The 22,804-nt window shown below is 36.6% G+C and overlaps 1 long non-coding RNA gene across 1 annotated transcript; it reads right to left on the bottom strand.

Annotated features, from left to right (window-relative positions):
* Nucleotides 1–402: 402 nt before the first annotated feature.
* LOC112951238 lies at nt 403–22,798 on the bottom strand. The gene is made up of 3 exons (XR_003250158.1): nt 22,755–22,798; nt 1,451–1,502; nt 403–508 (listed from the first exon to the last, which is right to left on the bottom strand). It is a non-coding gene; the product is annotated as an uncharacterized LOC112951238 (long non-coding RNA).
* Nucleotides 22,799–22,804: the final 6 nt, after the last annotated feature.

The following is a 22,804-nucleotide window of genomic DNA, read 5'->3' as shown; positions in this document are numbered from 1 at the left end:
ACCTGAAGCAGACACACTCTTGCCAGTGATGGTGAAAAGAATTTGTAAATTTTATTAACATTTTACAAATCAGGAGATTCCCTTCATTATCATGTTCCTGATTTAGTGCATTACTCTTTTTGACAATGAGATTAGAACTAGGTAGCTTTAGGAAGGTRGAAACATTTTCTGTGCTAACATATAAAGGCTGTGCAATTACCACCACCAGCCAGTCACGGTCTTTCATTCTTTGAAGACCCAATTTCATTCTTTGTGCCTCTGCATTTGTACAACAAATGAACTTTACGCAATCTCTGACAATAAAATGTGTTTGGGTTATTGCTATATGAATAAACCATTTCCCAGAGAAAGCAATGTTGTTTCTAAAACATATTGCACAACCTCACCAGCTAGCACCCCGGAGGAAAGCAGGCTATCATTAAAAAAAAAGCAATTCCATGAGTTTGATTCCAGGAATTCGACTACAAGTGCATCATCAAAACAGGATTACTAAAGTCACTTCTATGATCTTAAGATTAAAAAAAGAAAAAAAAAAATCAATACCAAAACAGACAGCACAATAAAGAAAGAGAAGGACATATTGAAATTGGAAATGCATTTAACATGAACAAGGTATTAGTGCTAGGCAGTATGTATTTTTCTTATAAATCTGAAAAAGCAGTAAAGGTTTTCAGCTTATGTTCAGCTCCAAAATGTTTCCTGGAGCAAACCAGAATGTTGTACCTGCTTGGGGTCAAATAGTAACAGTGGTCCCTGAAAGTCTACCCATTTCTGGAGACTTATGAAGTCTGAATTCTGTGAAATGAAGCACATAAGCAGTGCTCCTATTAATGCATAGACACATATGCGCCATAAGTAGCTTCACTCTGTTAGATAACTCTTTCAGAATAAGGGAGGTCTATTTTTCCTAATTGGTTGGGTGGTTGGAAGGACCTTTCCTTATAGACCCCTAAGTTATGTCTCAAAKTAAACCATCTTGCTACATCATTTCAAGATTCATAGAATTTTTAGCTATTCTGGAGAGGTTTGGCTCCTATGCACATGGGATGGAATGGTACTGAAATCATGAATCATGGTCACAAGTAGAGATAGGCATTTTCAGCAGCTAGTTATTAAAAAAATAGATTTTAAGTTTTACCTTTTTTTAAGGTCAACTTTCTAGTTCTAAATTTTAATGTCAAATGGTGCTAGATGGGTAATACCTCAGAAACKTAGCAGTGCAAAGGTGCAGATTATTGTCACACAGTCTCATCAACAAAGTTTTGCAATTTGGGTATCATGCCGGATATTATTTGTCAACAACGGCTATTTTAAATAAGAACTTTTGACTAATGATATGAATACCATCCTAAATTCCATGGCTCTATTTGCTTAAAAATAAACCTGGAAATCAAATTGATTTACTAAAATGAAATCTGTGCTGCAGACAGTCTCTTCAACTATCTCTTACCTTTCTCTCTCCTGAACAGTCTGCCAAATATGTGGCATACCCTTTGCCCTTCCTGTTAATCAAAAAGAAATTTTAAAACTTGCATTATTTTGCAGAAAAAGGAGGCTAAATATTAAGGCATAAATTAAATACATAATACCCACAGACAATTGATTGAGATTACCACTGTCCTAAGAATAGGAGATACGTAAATAGACTTCCCACAAAGAACTTCCTTATAGTAAGTGGTGCACAGCTGTGTCAGACATTGCATTGACGAGCACTAATGACTGTCTGGAAAAACTGCATACAATATCTTTTACTTGTGAATATTGACATAGAGGCAACTATTTTTATTTACAGCTSTCCACGTACAGGGAATGTTATTGGATACAGGTATGACGAACACMCATTTTTCCTAAGCATTGGGCCAATTACTTCAACAGATTTGCCTCTTCCTCTCATCCTTCCAGAAAGCCACATTGGAAGCACCAGTAATCTTCCATCATTAGCACTGATGACCAAATTTCTCCACCAAGTAAAACCCTAGGAGAGAGTCATAAGCAGAGAAGAAAAGCTGTTCTCTGCTTGCTGTCTCTGCAGACCAAGCTCATGCTGATTTTAACTGGCAAGCAAGATCAGAGAGCTCAGGGTTGACGTAGCAGCTGTGTCCTGTTTTCATATCCAAATGAAGCAATCACAGAAACTCAGCAACACAAAGGAATGGAGGGAGCCAGATGCGAGTCTAATGAGTAAACAGCAGGGAGTAAGCTCCAAACCTTGAATGTGCTTGTTAATCAGAGTTCATATCTTTGGCAAATAAGCTACTTACACATATTTCTAAATAACTCTCAAAACCTGTGAATATGTATGCCTGGACCTGCAAGTTTCACTTAAAGCATCATTATGGGATTAACTGCTTTAGGGCAGTTAAAACACTTTTGAATTACTTGGGAATTACATTTTTGCTCTTCCTCCAGTAACTGATGAAAGCTTCTGCTATTGTAGACCCAGCACAAACACAGTCCCTGTGCAATCATCTTCTGATTTTAAGAACGAGTAGTTTACTGGAGTTAACACAACTCTACTGCTGCTCATCTTGGAACTCAAGCCAAATATCCAACCAAGACATTTACAAAAACCCAGCTCTTATTTGGTCATTCTGACAAAGAGCATAGTCAGTTTTTTCTTTTCTTTTTCTTCCTCCTCAATGTAAATTAATAGAATCTCTAAATATGGCAGTTCTTCATGGGTTACTCAAAAACCTCTTTGCTAAAACATTGTTATATTTCATGCACTAAAAGYTGAAATAAACAATTTCTATTACAGAGAATAATTCAGATAATCTGATCTGATGCCTCAAAAATAGTGTAATAGTAGGAGGTTTTTTTTCTGCTAGAAATAAATGTAAACTATTAATAGAATTAAATACCACCTTCATTTTAACTCTTCAACGTTTTATCCAATATGAGACCTCAGCTGGCCAAAAACACTAAGTTCAAAAACATCTATCAGTGCAATAGCACTGGGTGGATCCATCTTGTGAACACTGCCAATTTACAGTGAAACAATTTAAGCAACTAGTAATTTCCTAGTCTCACATGACAAATTACTGAGTGACATAAACACATGAAATTCTAGCATAAAGTCAGAAAAGAGGCAAATCCAGGCAGGCTTGTTTATTTTGTCACCTCCTAATGTTGGGTTCATTTTCTGCCGCATTAAGTTTCTCTGTTCCACTAAAAAGGAATGAGGAAAAAACAAAAACAGTTTAAAAAAAATGAGAAAGGAACATTTTGTGAGAAGAAAGCAGGACATATTTTCGTTTTCATGCAATGTCTTACTGGCTGAAGCAATACTTCCTAGTGCTAATAATTATACTCTGAAACAGAACATAAGATGAAAAAAATGCATTCATTACAGCCCTGCTCTTAAGTTACTACTGGCACCTCTGAAATAACCCAGGAGGTTCTGAAGGTGAATCATCTACCATGCTCTGATAGACCCTGGCAGTGGGAAAAGGCTTATACAGAGATGGCTGAAATGTCCTGAAGGACTTTGCAGGCTTTCTGCTGCAAGGGAAAGACAGTCTTTTAGGAGACAAGTCCATAAAGAAGCTCAATTAAACTAAGAGGGGGGAAAGGTTGAGCGGGAGGTACTGTGAGAACGCTCATTTAGCAAACATCAACGTGTTAGAAAAAGAAAAAAAGAATCTGCTTGGAGTCATTATGAAAACTGYCTGAATATCAGTGCTAGGGGTGTGGGTAATAAACAAAGAGAATCATAATTATGAAATTTGAACAAGTGGGTAGAAAATTTTAAAATATTACTATACTTTCTTAAATGACATAAGCTATTCACGCTGCTCATGACAATGTAATACCCATTTCTGAAGTGATAGGGAATTAGTGCAGGAGATAGTTTTGCCTCCCCTGACACGCACATCAGCTGAATCCTACTGACCTCAATAGGACTTTTCCCCTGACTTTAGGATCACAGCAAAGTTTACACCTCAGTTCATAGTATCACCTTTCAGTGAAATTTTGTGCAATCACCGAGATAGGAAGCAACCCTGCATAGGAGGAACAGAGACGACTGCCCTCGCCTTTTGGGYGACAGTTGTGTGAGTGTCTGCTGAAGCTCCATCCTTCACGACGACATTGCATTTATGTCTGAGGTTGGAGGATGGCTGGAATAAATCAYGCACTGTCAGCTCCTCAGCAGCAAGCCTCTTTATCTGAATAAATGCTATTAATATTCACCTGAACCTAAAGCAAACATGCTAAGAATGATAAATACACATTATTTACTAGTTTCTGTTCAGTTTTTAGCAAACTAAAATTTTTAGCACAAACACTCATTTTTAAGAAATGTTATTAATGGGTATGACATGAATTGTACTTGATTTTTTCATTATTTAATATGATCAACTGAAGAAGGATTCAAACTGAATCAAGTTATCACTCCTAAAAAACATTTGTTTCAGTGCTCAAGGTGCAAAGACTGTCTATAAAGGGAAAAAAGACCCATGAGATGAAATATTTAGGGGAGAAAAGGGATGAGCTATATTGAAGAGCTTCAGCTGCACTTATTGAAATGCTTAAATAACTTGAAACATCTTCCTTCTCTATTTGTTTTCTAAATTAAGTCAAATATCACTAAAAGATTTACTGTTATAATAATGTAGACTTGTTTTTCTTTGTTCCACCCAATTATAAYTTAACTTTAGGCCAACAGCTGTAATTACTTTGAAGACTTCCAAATTAAAATGACCTTGCAAAAATAAATGAAATGACATGCCTTTTAGCTTTTTTGTGTGTGTGTGTGTGTATGCGTGATCCTGTGTAGTGAATTCTGAGATTTACAGACAGTTCTCAGATTTTCAAACAGTACTAAAGATCACTAGTTTCTCAAAGAGAAGGAGGTTTCTGTACACGTGGACTAAAAAACTGAAACACTGCTTATCAGCCTTAGCATTTGCATTCAGCACAGACTTAGATAGTCAGGGAAATAATCTGTTCTTCCAACCATATAATTTTTACCCAGAGTTAATGAATAAGGCCCTAATCAMAGATGAAATCTGTATCTTACTCTTGCAGATTTTTCTGTCTCTTGTACTTCTTTAACCAATATTAGTCTATTCGGCAAAGGGAATATTTAAGTGTTATTTTAAAACTGAATGAAAACATGCATTTTAACAAAGCTACACACACTTTGTTGTTGTTGTTAGTAGAGCTTATCACCAGCAGCACAGGCACAGACTCGCCTTTCTCCTCCGCTTTCCAATTCTTGTCCGAGTTTTTTTTTTTATTGCACTAGTACTTATGATGCTAAAAACTCAAAAAGAAAATCAAAATCACAAACAGTTGGCAAGGAAAACTCACTACTTAGAAAATTACTTGGGGGCTGCTGGATCTATTACTTCRGAAATTATTGCTGAAAATATTTCAGGAGTGACCTCTCTTCACTGAAGGTTCACAGCTCATCAATTCCCCTCCCCCAAAAAGATTTCTCTCCCTTTAAATTCTYCCCAGCCTTTATTCCTCTCCAAAAAAACTTGTTACTTAGTAGAGGTCATTCTACACCAGCAGCACCAATTCTCTTTGCAATAATCRGCATTCTCTCATCATTCAGTGATTATAAAACTAATATTAAAGTGTGCCTAAGATGACTTTTTCTTTAACAGTATAGGCAGCATTAATRAAGTTTAACAGAATGGACAGAAACCTCACGGGCATTAACAAAACTTCATGGGTACATAAAGAGGTTCTATATCTTGTAAAAATGCATCTGAAAGCAGCGTTGTACCACTCCTGCCATTGGCAATAATGAGGCAATCTTACAGAAGTACCATAACCAGCTGCTAACAGGTTATGGAGCAAGAAATAAAATCAGGCTGTCTTTGCCTACTAACACATGCTAACAGAAAGTTCTAGTCTTCAGTGGCTCAGTTCTGTGCCGTGGAACAACTTTAGCTTGCTGCTCCTAATGTTTTTCCTGTTCACTGTCAAGGTGATCAGAGGCCCCAGCTCTCCTCTGGGGCAGGAATCCACACGGCTGGGTGCAGGGCTGGCACACGGGGCAGGCTGGGGAAGGGTGGGCATGGAAGAAGTCTTGCTCATCTTGCTCCTCTTAAAGGCTTCCTGCRGGAGATGCTCTGTGGAACTTCACTCTTTCTTGTCCAGAACCTGTCACATCTCCTCATGCACATTCACATCCCACCTGGCTGCTGTGCTAATACTACAGCTTTYTCCTGTCCCGGCCGGGCACTATTCTCTCTTCAGTCATATCACACAAGAAAGAAAATCTCTCATTCTTCTAAGTAAACGGTGATATTTAATTCATGCAATGGAATATATTAAAAGACTTTAATGTTTTCAAAATATTCTAAGATAATAACCTCAAATTATTATTAATGAAGAGAGCACCAAATTTACCTGCCCTGGTACACTGACATGCCGATTTTAAAATAACAACACCTTATAAGAAGATAATTTAGGTTCTAGTGACACTCTCCAGTTTTCCACTTTTCTTTCAAAGTACCTAGAACTGGCTAAGCAAAGGCATCCTGCTCCCTGGAACTCAGGCCACTCCATCTTCGTCCCCGGGCCGCTCATGGAAACACCACTTTACCCATTTCACTGAAGCYGAAGCTTCTGCTGGTACCCAAGAGCTGAGCATCCGATTTCTGAAGCATTTAACTTCCTGCTCCAGATTCTGCCCAGCTTTCTGTCTCCCTCTCCATTCATTTTATTTAAACTGAAATTGTGCCCCTTGGACATATTTCAGTGGCCCTATTCTCTCCACTGAGATCTAATAAAAGTAAACAAAAAGGATGAGGCAATTTCACATTCACAGTCCTAAATGAGGCTGTTTCTTTCTAAAACAAACCCAGAAAAGACCTAAAGCAACCAGACATTTGTGCAAGAATAGAAAAAGCATTCAAGGAAAACAACCATCAACCCCACGCGCTTAAGTTCATGAAACACAGAAACAAAATACCAAGTAAAACCTGCAACATTTCCATGCAGCAGGGTAACAAGGGCTTAATTACTTTTGTTTTTAATTTAGGGAACTTGACAGCATTGTCAACTTTTCAGGTCAGGCGTGGCTGAAATCTTGACATTAATGTTACACTGCCCAATGTAAACAAAGTTCAGCATTGATTTGTTTATCTGGTTTTACTTGAGCAGACTTGTGCTGCCTGTAACGAGTAAAATGTTTCTCTACCTATCTGTGTGTGTTTCTTTGGCTGAATTCTTCAAAGTAAATTTTGAGAATCATATTTCAATAGCACTTTGTTCAAATCCTAACAGTGGAAGTTCGGCACTGAAACATCTCTATTCAGGTGAGCATCCCCAATACAATAGGTTAAGTCCCATATTAAATTAAGGCATATTACAAAGCTCTATTTTGGTAAACCAGTTCCTCAGAGATGCTGACGGGTCTTTGAGAGCAAGGCAGAACAGGCAGCAACAGGAGAAAAGACTTCTGTACTGTACAGGGACTTTTGGAGCCCATTGGCAATAGGAATTAGAAGAAAGAAAATATTAAAGCTACCAAATACTTATAAATTATTAAATGCTGCCAATTAGAAGTGCAATGAATATTGTATGAAACGAACATATGAAGCATTTCTTGAAATCTTAAGGACTAATCAAGGTTAGTGGTGACAATATAAAAGAGCTCATTACTTTTTTTTCACTCCTGCAAAGGATAATAATTAGTACTTCCCAAGGAGCCCTAATTGAAACAGTGAGCCTTTTTTTYTTTTTTTTTTTTTTTTTTTGTAAAAAGAACTCTGAAATTATCCYGAATTCACAAATAGCAAGTGACCAGAATAAAGACAATTTTCATTTACTTGACAAATGAGGTTTTAACTGAGCCCCCTTCCTTTTCTTTTTTGCCGTGATGAAGGACCTCCCTGCTTAGCTCATCTGGAACCCATCACACATCARGCGAGACAGATAGCAGTGAAATGTAGGAAAAAGAACTGAGCTTAGAAATTCATAGTGGTACTTCCTTCCTATGTAAATTGGCATAAGTAATAATATCCAGGCTACAGTCAGGAGTTACTATTAGAGTATATCAGAAGATTAAAGACAGACTAGTAACAAGAACTATGATTTTTTATTTCCCAGAGACTTCTCTAGCTTTCCAAAATGTACATTCCCATTTCCTTTCTGTAGCGTACTTGTAATCTAGCCTAATTAAACACTAACTACAGTCCTGTCRTTGCTCAGTTAGTATCATCAAGCATCATTCTACACAAACTTGGAATTATTTGCAGAAGGTACTAAAAAAATAATCTCTATCACCTTTTATCATTTCCCATAAGTAGCACCATGTGGCTCTTATGTAGAATTAAGCTTTAGAAATACACTAAGCAGTAGTACTTAAAAGCAATATACTGCATGCAATTAACATGAGAACATGATTAGTGGTAATGGGAGGAGGTTTAAGAATGTTATGCAGTCTAATCCAGCCCAGAAAAAAATATTTTTCTGTTCTAGAGTATAAGAGCATGTAGATAGATGTAGATATTTAGAAATGTATTTATGCAAGCATGCACATGCTTGGATGGGACACAGATACCTCATTTGCACTGTATTTTCCTGTTGCACAAATTACACAGCAGTATCTAGTGTATTAACTGGAAAGTTAATACAAAAACTAAAGAAAATAAAGAACCAATCAAGAAAGTGCAGGATGTGCTGGGCCAGCACTTTCCAAAACTGAGTACTCTTCTAGGCAAGAAGAGATGTTTTAAAGCTGCTGTAGGGAAATATACTGTGAAGTATTGTTTGAATGATTTATTAGAGGCCAAAGCGAAAGGATGGGAAGTGATTTAAGGCTACCTCTTGCAGTTCACTCTGCTCAAGGACTCCGCCAGAGCAGGCGTCCAGGAGCGGCTGCTGGAGGCCTCACTCATSCCGCAGTGCGGGAGACCGAGGTCAGGCCTGGGGAACCCTGCACGGATCCAAAGCTCCTGGCTGAGGGATGGTCAAGCACAACAGCATCACAGCCACACGCACACAGTGGGGAGATGTGCAACAGTGCAGTCCTCCAAAAGGAGAGCTCTAGAGACACCAGATCAAACCTGCCTTTCACTGCTGCGGCTGTTCATGGATTACCTTTTCCCAGAGCTACACGTAACCTCAGTTTGCTCTATCTAAAAAATTATGCTTTCCATTTAGGCTGGATTCATAAAGTAGGTCATTCCAATTGCCTGCTTTAACATACCAGCTAAACAAATCAGAACTGCAATGAGAAAAAAAAATAAAATATAGGCAAGTAAACAACATCCCATCTATAGTCCATGCATTTAACTGACCTACTCAGTAGCTCAAGTATCTCTCCTCATAAGAAAGGCATCGATATGAAAAAATTCATTGTTTACAAGGGTGGTTTTTAGAAGCATGATAGGGACTTGCTCTCTTAGTAGTTCCAGAATACATTTCAAGGATGCAATTCCCCTCAGCCTTTCYATGCTGGTTGATCATCTCCCGTTAGATTGGACCAGTGCTGCTCTCTGATAAGTGCAGCAATGGAGGCAGTCATGGAGCACTTGTGTGACAGTGGGGAAGGCAAAACACATTCACCCAAGCAACGCCTATGCAGTTGCAGTTGTTCCCTGCATCATATGCAAGCAACACTCCAAGTAGCACATGCCTTTGGAAAAAATATTGCTATTAAAGCAGAAATTTCTAAAAGCAGTCATTTTATATGAAGTATAAAATGTTAAAAGTTACTGAAATACTGTTCTGCTAGAGTGGTTTATAGAAGAAAGGCTTTAGCTATCATTCTATTTAAAACACAAACAAATGTCTTTCTAAAAAAGAATTGCTCATCCCTGCAAATCCCTCCAAGTAATTCCTTTTTAATATTTAGCCTGCAATATGTACCTTGTCCTACTATTACAGGGGGAACATGAAGATTTCTTTCTCTACAAGAGACATGTAGCAGAAACCTCTAAGTAGATGGCTGTAAAATTTTTATGCCTCTGCAGACGCAGTGAGTCTGAAAGAAATCTCATTTTATAAGCCTCACAGTTTCATATTCCAAAATAAAAATTGCTTAAAAATGAGTGGTTTAGATTTAGTAGCAACGGAGAAAGAATGAACCCTTTGTAACAATAATGATATATAGAGTAAGATTAGTTTGTGGAAGTTAACGGTGAACCAGACTTATGTGGCAAATTTGCTATCTTTTTTGAACTGCTTTTATAGTTCACTGATGCTTTCCTAAATATTTCAGGATGTTCTCATTGCATACTTTAAAGGAAGAATCACAGACTTTTAAATTAACTTTTCCACCCTTCTCAGGACAGATCTATTTTGCTAAAAAATCATTTATTCTTACTGAAGCACCAATTGCTAAAAGTTTGTGAACACCAAAGAGCATCTGAAAACCAAAAATTCATAACCTATATTCAAATTCAGAAAACTAAAATGGTTAATTTCTTTGAGGAACCAAAACAATACAGAATGGAAATGCTTTCCAAAGAATAAACACCATCATAGTGCTATAGTAAAAGCTGATAATACCTTTTATTGTTGATTTACAAGTTTCTTACAGTGATTGTGATTTTATTCTTAAGTCAYACTCTTCCTTGCTTATAAAGAAGATACATGGTTTCAGCAAATAAAATCCCCAGGAAGCACTTTTGTATTTTACGTTAAACTACTTCTTACCCTTACTCTAAACTTGCAYGTTTTGCACTAAGCATGATGCGAATATTGTCATTTTTGTATAAGTTTCAAAAATAGCCATTCATTTGCAATGAGATGAACAAAATACTGAGGGAAGAAAATAGGAAGTTGTGAAAGACCTTAGCTCCTAACTCGGAGTATTAGTTTCTAGATTATTTGGCTGTTCAAAATAAAGGAAAATTTWTATCATAGAATACCCCCACATTAGTACAAAATAGTTTTTTTCCCCCCAATAACGCTATCCCAGAATTAACTGCCACTAGATCGATTACTTGTTGCAGTGATCACCTTACAAGTCATTGTATATTATACTTTGAAATATATTATTCACCTGCTTTATATATTTGCTTTTCTGCTTTTTGATCCAAGTTTATACTTCATTTCCCACCCCACCCCCGCTCCTTCCCCACAATTTAAAGATTTATTTTAGTCAAAGGAGCCATTGTATAGTTTCTCTTTGATCTAATGACTTCCAGCCTAAAGCTAATGCTGCACAGGTAGGAAGCTTGCAACGTTGTTCACAGTTAGGCAATAAAGTCATAAATGAACAGAAACTGGGCAATTGAAAGATTCAAGTAAATAAATGAAATATTTTTTTTAAGAACAAGTTAGTTGGCTGTCCTTGATATTAGACAGTAATGAGGATTTGTATGTGTGAGAGGAAAAGACGGATTTATTCCTCAGGAAGAGTGAGGTGAAATGGAGTTTTCTGTACTCCCGACAAGCACAAATACATGGGCCTGTTTGATGCTTGATGCCTCCCTGTTTGAGGGGGATTTTGGAAATGTGCTCGGGTAGGCAGAAAGGGAGAATCGCATGAGCTAAGTACCACGGCACCTCAAGGAGCACAGTTCATAYCTGAAAGCCCAATAACGCTGGTGAAAATCTTAGTAATGAGCCACAGTACTAAAACAAGCCAAGAGAATCTTCTAGAAGCTGAGGTTCTTGGCTGTAATTGCTATCTGTAAATCAGGGAAGTGTAGCCAAAGGTTGCACTTGGCAAATATCACTTTATCCACAGGCTGGACTTGACAGGAGAGCACAAGACCTCAGGACTTCGCAGCCTCCCTAGGCCTCAGCTCATTCGCTTCAACARAAATGGCCAAGACTTTGGAGAAAGAAGGGGCCACAGATACCAAACTCCTGCCAGTGAAGACTTCAGGCCACTGGTGACTCTCGGGCCTTCCCACACATCTGTCTGCTTGAAGAAAACAAGGGGCCACCATGACAGCTGCCATAATAATCAGTTGTACATATGGGYTTCAGGAAGCAGGTTGCTATGGTTTCTGCCTTCCCAATCAGCATTAATACCACAGCTTTTTAAAGCTGCCAAGAAACAGCCATAATGCCCTTTTCTTAYCTAGGGAGTCCCTCAGCTTTGCAATGCAGCACAGGCACCAGCCAACACAAAGGTGAAAATAATTCACCAAAAAGTTCTTTGTTTTGGACTACAGAAAAAAACTGTACCATTTGCCATCCATCCTAAAAATAAAGGAAAATAAATTTAAAAACCCAAAGAGGAACTAACAACAACCAAATAAGCCCTGTAAGATTTCCTCAAACCTGAAAGAGTCAAAAGTTGTCATCATCCTATACGATACTAGCGTAGTTATAAAATCATATCAGTCTTACTGTGAAAAGGACGAACAAGTTAATCAAGGWAAAAATAGGAACAGATAGGTAGAGAAAAAAATAGATTATGTGTAACAAAAAAGATTAAAATTATGGGATATTGCATTTCTTTTGTCCAAAAGAAACAACTCTCCCTTTTTCAACAGAAATCAAAAGCAAAGCAGTATATGACCTATTGACCAGATATGAAGGAAGAGGAAAGAAACGAGGACTCAGCTATTTAGTAGAAAGATTCTAAATAGCCAATTGCTAAGCTGCAGTCTTGCTTTCATTGCAGCTACCTTTCTTCTGAACACAAGCCCGTAGGCAAAATTTTATAAATGGAGTGCATCCTACCATAATTAATGAACAAAACACTAACCCAGGGTAGATACAATGTAATAATGATTTGAAAAAAAAAAAAAAAAGTTTGTCCTTGCTACAATTTTTAAATACAAAGTGCTCTTAATCATTGTAATTGATGTTATAAAATTAGAAATTTTGCTATCTAATTGTCATCTTTGCGGCCTTCATCACCCCAGCCTCCTAGTGCTATTTCTGTTCAGCCAACTAAGTAACCTATTTTATCAGTGATCTAAAATAGAAAGGAATTTTGGTAAAGTTGTCACTACTTCCAAATCCCATAGCCACAGGGCTTCATCAGCGATAATAGTAAAAGCCTGCTGACCTGCAAAACACATTCAGAATGGAGGAGAAAAATAAAATAACAATAATAAAAATAAAACTTGCTGCTGAATTTGTGATAACCTCTGACTCCTGACAGTTCCATCTAATTGCATGTAAAATAAAGGCATGAAGCTTTATCAAGCATCTCTAGTTTTTGATTTAAATCAACAACATAGCTAATTTGGCATGCTATAGCATGGTATAGCATGCTATGTTACACAGCATTCTTCAGGCTTTAAAAGCACCTTACACATTCTATTCTTGGCGAATAAACATCTATTTGCACACTTGCTATTTTACACTTCCTGCATATGAAGACTCCAGATACCAATGGAAGACACCACATTACAAACAAAATTTTCAGTTTTGACTTTACTGAAGAGAACCAAGAATTGCATTAGATCAGCACTAGAACTAGTGCTAGAACATACAGTGCATTCAGTGTGCAGCCAAACGAATGAAGCATTAAGCAATTTGAGATCTTCAATGATTAACTGAAAGGTTTGCAAGTGCATCTGATAGAATTACTACCCAAATCCTTCCRGAAAATAATACAGCCCATTAATAAAATGTATAGCCTAATAAATGCTTCTAATTAATGGCTTTATAAGATGTTATTTAGTTAATTATTTGAGAAAGGTGTAACACTTGGGATTTTAAGAACACACACTTGCATTTTTCATTATGTATTATTTATATGCACAGCATATGCTGCCTCCTCACATTATATAATGGCAGCCTACTTTTTAAAAAGTCCCTCTCAGTCCTCCTGATGTTCCATAATTGACCAAACTTTTTTTTTAATTGTGTCATGTAATGTTATTAGTATTCAGAAATACTATTTTTACCAGGATTTACAAAACCCAATTGAGAGTATTGCTGAGAACAGATGCTAAAAATGATCAGCAATGAAATATAATATWCATATCAATCAATGTATAATGATTACCAAAACAGGACTGTGCTGAGGGGATATTCAAAGCACGGAACATTACTTTAAAAATAACGGCAAGAAGCATTTGTATTTCCTAATTGCTAGATCTTTTCACTATGAAATATATTACAAAATAATTAATTGAAACTTTCAACATTTACTAGCACATAAAACACATTGCAACACTGATTCTAACCAGAAGGGAAATTTTGATTTAGGAGGAAGATGCACTTTTCCTCTGGCATCATGTTTGTTTTGWAAAATACTTTGCAAGCCATTATGTGCAACGTGAAGCTTACTGAGAAATGAGGCAATGAGGATAATTAACATTCAGTGAAATAGCTTGCTAATCCTAACCTTGGGAGGAGAGAATAAATAAATAAATAAATAAAGGGRTTCCTAGCTTAAAGTAAATTTGAGCAAGTTTTATTTTGCTTTGCAATGCATGAGTAGCGCAATTACTATCTCATTTATTTACCAAGTRCAGAGCCTAGCCCTCACAAACAGAATGCAGATGCTCACCTATGTTTTCCACTTACAAAATGTAATAAAAAACCTCATAAAGTATACATAACCACCAATCTCTGTGCTCTAATTTGCCTTCATGCACTGCAGCATAATTTACCTGGTATCAGAATTAGTACAGCTGATATTTAGCTTATTGTTACCAATTTTTTGTAAACTAGCAAGAATCACTTTGCATAGCAGTGCATGAAATCTGACACATTTACATGCAAAATGATACGTCACCGAAAAAACAAAAATTACACCATAAAAATTAAAAGAGGTAAACTTTTAAAAGCCATGTTTTAAACTAAACTTGTGCTGTCACTTATGAATCATCAGTACAGTCCAAGCAGCTACATCACAGAAGCAACTTCACAGCAATTTCAGTGAAGCTCTTGCACAAGTGTTTACGCTGTGCTCTCCCCATCCTCTGTTGCCCCCTTAGAAGGCTAGAAAGGAGTATTTCAGAAAGCTGGAAATTACAGTGTGACAAGAATCCCTTATCTCAGCTTAGTCCACAGTAGAGTGTGTTAAAATGATGGATGAGAATTCGCTTTCTCCCTTTCCTCTGTTAGCATTCACAGCAGCTCCTATCAGAAGTGAAACATATGTGGCTGCGTTTACTTTGACTGAAGCAGGACTAAATTGGAACCAATCCCATGGTAATAGCATACTGTTTTAAACACAGGCTCATAATTTTTTAAGGTACATCAGTGTTTGTAAGATTATAGAGGAATTAACTCTTTGATTCTCTAGCTACTGGTTCAAGTGTCACTACTGAAGAGTCAACTACAACTACCATAGTTGAACAAGGTGTTCCCTGCCCTGTATTTGTGTGTACATGTGTTGCTGGTTTAAGTATATTTATGCTTCTCTCCATTGAGCAACATCCTCCAAATCCCGCCTCTATCCCCAGTCAGACCCACCATTTAAGAAGATCATTTTGAATTCTAAGCTTATATTCCTATGTACCAGCAGTTCTTCCAGCTTGACTTCATTTAAAAATCCTTCTTTACCATCATTCAAAGCAGTAAACATACACACCCTCAAGAAGAAAGAACAGKTGTGGGCTGAAATATCAGCAGTTTTCCACACAATTCCTGTCTGAAAGCCACACTTTCTCCTTACAGTTTTCTGACCTCTWTTGCAAGACACCAATTTCATTTAGACTATACTGCCTACTTTTCTACAGTACATCATGTGGAATACAATACATCAAATATATTGCACCTGCTCTTGCACCCTGCCCACAGTTACATGATACTGTCGCAGCCAAACCTTATTACAATTTATTCTTGACAATCTGTTCAAACCTCTAATGATGATAAATCCACACTRGCTGTTTACTTTTTCATTCTCACTGGTATTACGTTTCCTGAGCAGTAGCAAATACTTTAATTATTGTCCTAATAATTCTTCAGCAATTGAAGTTCTCAGCTGAGAAGCTGAGCCAGCTCAGTTGAACCCATCATTGTCATTCTATTAATCACAGGTCTCACAGCAGCGCTGCTCAGGTACTTAAAGTCACTTCTGAGATGAGATCAGCCAACAAAAGATGTTCCCTAACCACATTCACCAAGTCTAGATGTTTTGCAACCCAGTTCACTCTAAGTATTCTCTAACCTAACTCAACCATTTCAAGTCTGAGGTATTGATGGTAACTGCAGAAGACTTTTTTTTTTTTGGAAAGGGACATTAAAAAAAAAAAAAAAAAACACACTGTTAGGATAACTTGCATTTACATCTGTAAAATAATTGGAGAAATTGCCCTTTTCTGTAATACCAATGTATAACCTCTTAGGAGGCTTAACCCACCAGCCTTAAGATTTTAATGGAGATTGTTTTAGTTGAATACATGATTTCTGTTTTGTTTTTATTTCTCCTTCCTATCCTAGGAGATTTCAGTGCATTTAAGTTCTCCAACTCTCCATTAAGGCAAAATGACAATTAAATATAAGGACAAATTCTACGAACACAGACGCTTGGAAAAAAAAAATCTTTCTTATTTCTGTAAGAATTTTTAAATGCTTTTATCTGGGAGATGTTAAGTTTCATTTCACGTTTCTGGCCTTCCTCAATAATCATAGCCCTTTATGGCTTAGGCTGAAGTAWCTCTAGATATTCTCAAGAGTTTATTAGATCAACTACAACCCCATCGGTGCGTGCAAGAGCGCATCACCAGCGCATACCATGCACACAAGCATGCACATGCAGCTGAGTAATCATSATCTGCCAACGGACACTACAGCTGACACTACTGCACTGGAGTTCATTAMAGGAGCTGGTGTCAACGCAGAGTGACACAAGTTACAAACACTGAGTCTAGTTTAGTTTACTGCTGTCAGCAGAGTTTTCAAACAGCCCCATAATGGGGCTTCTCAGTTTGAGAAGTCCAGTCTGCCTGACATAAAAGTTTGGCATTGAATGAAAATTTGTTAAWGCCAAGAAAGGAAAGTACGCGGATGGAAAGTCATTCATCATTGCAACAATTCATAGACGCTGAACAGAGATAGAAGATCCTGTCCAGGCCATATCCTCCAGTTTTCTGTTGCCTAACAGCCCTTTGTCAACTTGTCATATGGGGACATACAAAATGCCTACATATAAAATTGTATTTTCATAAAGTTGTCTACAATATTGTCCAAATAAATTTTGCTGCATAATAAAGACATGCTGTATTCACAATGTCAGTATCTAGACTCCTGTACTGCACTTAAATTTTGATTAAAAATATGTATTTTTATTTTCACCCAACACACTGAAAACTCACTGTGTTACCCAACATTGAAAAAAATATATATTTAACAGAAAACAAGCATCACGGGGCCTACCTCATTTATAATAAAAAAGCAATTTCCACTTTTCATATTTGATCTGGAAAGTGTGTCAGCTGACTACTTAGTTTGAAATACAACACAAAAAACCTCTCAGGAATGCAGGCGAATGAACTTGAGTTAATGCCCACTTATTCATTAAGGTTTTTCACCAGGTACTATTTCATGAGTGAATCAAACTACAGCACAAACTGCTGTTAGCATTCATTTCAAAAATAAATAAATAAATATCAATTACACAAAGTTCTTATGTATTCTAAAGGTCCTTACAAATATTTAAGTTTCGGTATGTTGCATATATTCTGTACAGTTTTAGTGAAGTCATTTTACAACCCAATATATTCATATGCAAAACTTAGTATTACACACCATACTAACATTATGTCATATTTTAGTTAAAAGCCTTTTTCCTTACAACAGGACACACATTTTGTCTTGAGGGAAAAAAACAAGTTTTAAAATTTGTATTTGTCTGTTTAACACTARCTTATCTACAGCAAAATGCTTTTGCTTTGAAGACCCACGTGACTCACCTTCTTCYGTAAAATGAGACATTATTTGAGCTAAAAAGTGTGGGCTTTTTTTACTTCTCCAAATTAAATATTTTAGAATGTAATTGAGTCCAGTTGCTTTGCTGCCATTCGCAAAGTGCTTGTGCATTTTGTGAAATAAACAGAAGCCAAATTAGGAGCCAATCTTTTTCTTGTAATTTTACATCAGCAACTGAAATTCTCCAGTTCCAGAAGTAGCATAGCAATTAAGTCCATTATGAAAATCCAGAATTCTATCGATGCTTTCTACTTCAAAAAAAAAAAAAAAAAAAAAAAAAAAAAAAAAAAACCACACCCATCAAGTGGAGGGAAAACATGCTGTAAAATAACAAAACAACTTTGAAAAGTATATTATTGCTTTATCACATTTTCTGTAAGCTCCAGAATCTATTTTGAAATAGGAAATGGGGAACAGATAATTACAAGTTGCTGCAAGAAAAGCAATTTCCTGGTATAAGGATCCAAGCCTTAAGTGCGAAAAAGTCAAAATTTTCAAAGATAGAAAAGCCCACTGTGTTTCATTTTTCTTATGTAATATAACATCAAAGTTAAAGGTCCTTTAGAAGTGGTAAAATTTTTCAAAGTTGCTTCTATTGCTTTTGAAAACAGGACTTAAAGGCCTAATTCACCTAAAAATTTAATCGGTTAGCTGTTGTGCTTGAATTTTTATTGCCATCACCTAGTGACRGGAGAGTGTGTCAATAACCTTTCGATGCTACTGATTTCTTCCAAAACAAATGAACACAACCTTTTATAAAGGCTAGAGCTTGCCAAAGTATTTAATTAGCACATACTTCAACCCTGCAAATCTATGGAAATTCAACAGTTGGTTTGCTTCAGTTCTTCTCTTTCAAGTCCTTTTTGCTTTCTCAACGTCCCTTACTAATATTTTCTTCACAGACAAATGTTGATCTCATGCTACAACATTGATAACACCCTAAATAACAATCACAACTTCATCTTAGCCTCTCTCCACCTATTTATAGTTGTTCCCAATCRCAGTTTCAACTGAAAAAAAGAACACCAAATATTTAAACCTGTTTTATACAATCATTTATATAAAACCATACAAAATCAGTAACATTTCCTGCCAAACTCATTTTGAGTCCTCAATTTAAAACAATGTTTATCTAAAATTATTATTAGTTCACATATATTCATTAATAATTAGACTTTAGATTTTATTTCTGAACACTGATTAAATTATACAGCTCTAAAAATTGAAGGCCTGGGTTTTGCTCCAAATTAATAGTTAACATCAAAGTAAAGTTTTTATCAGTGACTTTCTCAGATTAAACAGCTAACAAATGACTGACATGCAGAAAGCAGCTCTGTCACCTTCCAAATTCTCAGTTTATTAATGGACCTCAACTAACACCAACGTGCCTTGAATTCCGTATGTGTTCTGCACTGCAAAGAATAATCAGGTTATGTTGTATTGCACACACTTAAAGCTTAGAAAACCCCCTGTTACAAAGAAATTAGTCCATACTCTGCTCTGTAAATACAAAACAAATCCTATTACAGCTAGAAACATAACAGTATACAGATCTGTAATTGGTATATTTTCCAATATATAGCTGCCGCTAAAACTTCATAGTTTTAATAGCTGGCACTTAGATAGCACTTCTTATACCACAGAAGGCCAGTGGCTCTAAAAATTCTACATAGGGATCAATTCAGCCTGCACAGAATGAAAAGTCTCTAATTCTGTAGAGTACCAAGTAAATCCTGAAACCAGCTCAGAGCGTATCAATATCTAATTCAGATGAAAAACAAAGTTTCATCAATTCTTTACCATGATGATGATGATGATAAGGTAAATGTGCTCTGGCACTACGAATGCTGGTAGATTGAATTCATCTCCTCCCCCCTCAAGGGAAAAAAAAAAAAAAAAAGACATATGAGCAGCTATTTTTGGTTTGGTTTTGAGCAGAAAACTTCACATATTAGAAAACTTGTCCTAATGAAAATTCCAGCAACTGTGGTTGGGGTGCATTCTACAGTGTTTCAATTAATTCCTATTTTTTTTATTACATTTTTATTAAAATTTCTAAAGCCATCCTAAAAAGCACTGCCAAGTACTAATTGTACAAGTTCCTAGGCAAGCAATGCAAGCAGCTGAATCACCCCCAGCAGCTTCTTTGGCATCCGCACATTTCCTGGAGAGCCTTCAGCCAGTCACTGAGCAAAGCCACAACATGGTTTAGCTGCAGAAAACACCGTTGCTTCTCTCCCTCTTTTTCCCAAATATGGTTGAATAATTTATCTCACAAAGGTAGAAATTCTAACCTAGAATTATAAGACACATCACCAAAATAAAAAAAAAAATTGTGTACAGAAATAAGGGCAAGTGCATTTTTCATGACTTTTGCTGACAGACAGGACAAAATGCTCTCTCCCAGAGACTGTTGTCTCCAACGGGAGACAAAAAAGGAAGAGCTCTCTTGCACAAAGAGCTTTTGTTATGGTGAAGTTAAAATTAACAACTTAACTCATTATCAACGTATTACAATTTTATTCACCGTTTATGGTGATTTGTGTTACTGCCATTGTCTAAATGCAGCTGGATAATTCAATAGCTTCAAAGATGTTTTTGCCATGGAACTATGACATGATTTTGAAGCAACTAAAAAGCCCCGTTTTAGCCATAACTACACATTTATGCACCTTTTTGTAATCYGAGAGGTTTTCGTGTCTTTATTTTTCTAAACTTTTTCTTCATGGACATCATGGTAATATGTACCACTGATCATAAACATAGGATTCTSCCCCGAAGAGCACAAAATCATCTGAGAACTGAGCTGTGAAACTTTCAATAAAGCTCAGACTTGAAATCCTCAGTATTCTGTTGACTGCAAATGCACATTTAACCCAAACGCGCAGGTTAAAAACATCAGATCCCAGAAAAAAGATTTAACACATTGGGATTTTTTCGTTGTTATTTTGTTTTTAAATCATGTATTCCTCCTTCTTCCCAGGCAAAACTGTATCTATATATATATACACACACACATTTCTATATATTTATACGCACGCATACATCTGCCACCAGATAGAACTATAGCTTGATAGAGAACAATCCTTCCTAGCACACAACCAAGGATGCTGTGGGGAAGGAAAGGAGATGCCATCTGCCAGCATTTGAAAGTGTTCAACGTCCTGTCTCCGAGTCCTGTGATTTCATCTACCAATTACAAATTATGTTGGCCTTCACTCCAAATGCTTCTGACTCTTGGCCATAGCTCAAACAATCTGCTAGGAAATAATTTACTTGCTATATATTAATCAAACTAGATTTTCTAATGATATCCTTCTGGCCTTAAAAATAAAAGGGCAAGTCCATGATAAAGATCTGTCAACTCTTATTAGCAATATTTTGGTTGAACATTGACATTTTAATTATTTGTGGGAAGACTGGACAAGGATTATAATCATCTTCCTTTATTTTCTCAGCTCCCTGAATTTATGCAGCGGCAGATATGATAAGGAGAGCTACAGGAGGAAAAAGAAATAAGGCAGAATAAAATAGAGGCCAAAAAAAAAAAAAAAAAAGAAAAAAAAAAAAGAAAAAGAAAAATCAATGAAGTCAAGTAGCTAGCAAAACTTTTTCCGCATCAGTCCTGAAGTAAGTTAAGGGAAGCTTTTTAAATTTTAACAATCCACAGATATTCACCAACAGTTTATTTTATTACTTACTGCCTATTAATTTTTTTTTTTTTTTTTTTTGGTGTCTTTCCTATCAGGAAAGTAAGCCATGATAAGTAAAATGGCTTGTTATTATAAAAAGCACTGTAAAAGTGACCTGGCTGAATTTTTGCACTGCTCTCCTCCTAACCATCCCCCAAAAGACTGAAGAGCATTTAGAGATAAAAAGTTAGCACACCTTGTGGATTATATCAGAAAGTCTATTTTCTATTTGTATTTTCCTTCCTCTGTTCCCCGCTCTGTCTCCCTGAGAACACTAGTAGGACCAAATTCCTTCCATAAAATAATTCTTCACTTTTTGCTTCTAAACATAGTTTGCTTTCAAAGAGCAAAGTAATATTATAAATGTATGTAATTCTACTCAAATGCTGCACCAATTCACTGCTATTTATATGAGGTCTAAAATCAAGTTCTTTGCGTATGTGTGCACACACATTTACAAAAACCAAAGCACCACTTAGCACGCAGGCAGTGACAATGATTAAACACTTATAGATTCTGCAAGACCTATATATAGCAGAGCCCTGCTTGTTGTGGAAGAAGCTTCCTCAATCACGTTGGTTAATTAAATCCAGGGTGTGACAGTCCCATTTACCTTGACAGCACCAATCTCATACATGAGCGTGTGCATCATTAGCAGCAATCCACTATTAGCACCACAGACATCTATTCATTTTTGGACTGAGAGCGCTATACATTATTTTGCAGTTTCACATTAAATACAAGAGACAACAACTAGAAATAAATACAGGCAGGTCTGAGTTCAGCATCAAGTGTTCTTATCACTGATGTTGCAGAACAGGGCTGACAAGTGAAAAAATGTATCTGCAGACTACTCACAAATTAAATTCTACTCTTGCACCACTGAATGGAGTTTTACCAGTTTCAGTGCTAGCAAGTCTAAACTTTAAGTAGGTCTTTTTTTAAAAAAAAAAAAAAAAACACAAACCACCAGTATCTGTGGGTATACTGATTGCAGATCAGTACACCACAGATGCATACATCAGTATTTATGCTTCTCAGTTATATCAATGTTTAGACAAATAAGGGAAGATCTGACGTGGCTAATGCTGAGCACTTCAAGAACCTTAACTGTTGCCCTATTATCTCTTCAGTTTTTCGAGTTTGAAGCATTATAGATTCTTCATCTTTCCTAGGATATAATCCTAGCTTTTACTGGAGAGAATTAAAAAAAAAAAAAAATCAGTCTGTATTCAGCAGCCTGAGGCTTAGATGAACATAGCCAAACCGATGTGCTAATTCCATGGTGCCTGTGCGTACCTGCTCTCCGGACGCTCTCCGAAGCGGAGGATGTGGCTCATCTTCCTCGT

Source organism: Nothoprocta perdicaria, unplaced genomic scaffold (genome assembly GCF_003342845.1).
Source record: "Nothoprocta perdicaria isolate Ctin4 unplaced genomic scaffold, notPer1 scaffold_34, whole genome shotgun sequence".
NCBI lineage: Eukaryota > Metazoa > Chordata > Aves > Tinamiformes > Tinamidae > Nothoprocta > Nothoprocta perdicaria.
Note: the sequence above shows the minus strand (reverse complement) of the source record. Positions and strands in the feature narration are given on the sequence as shown.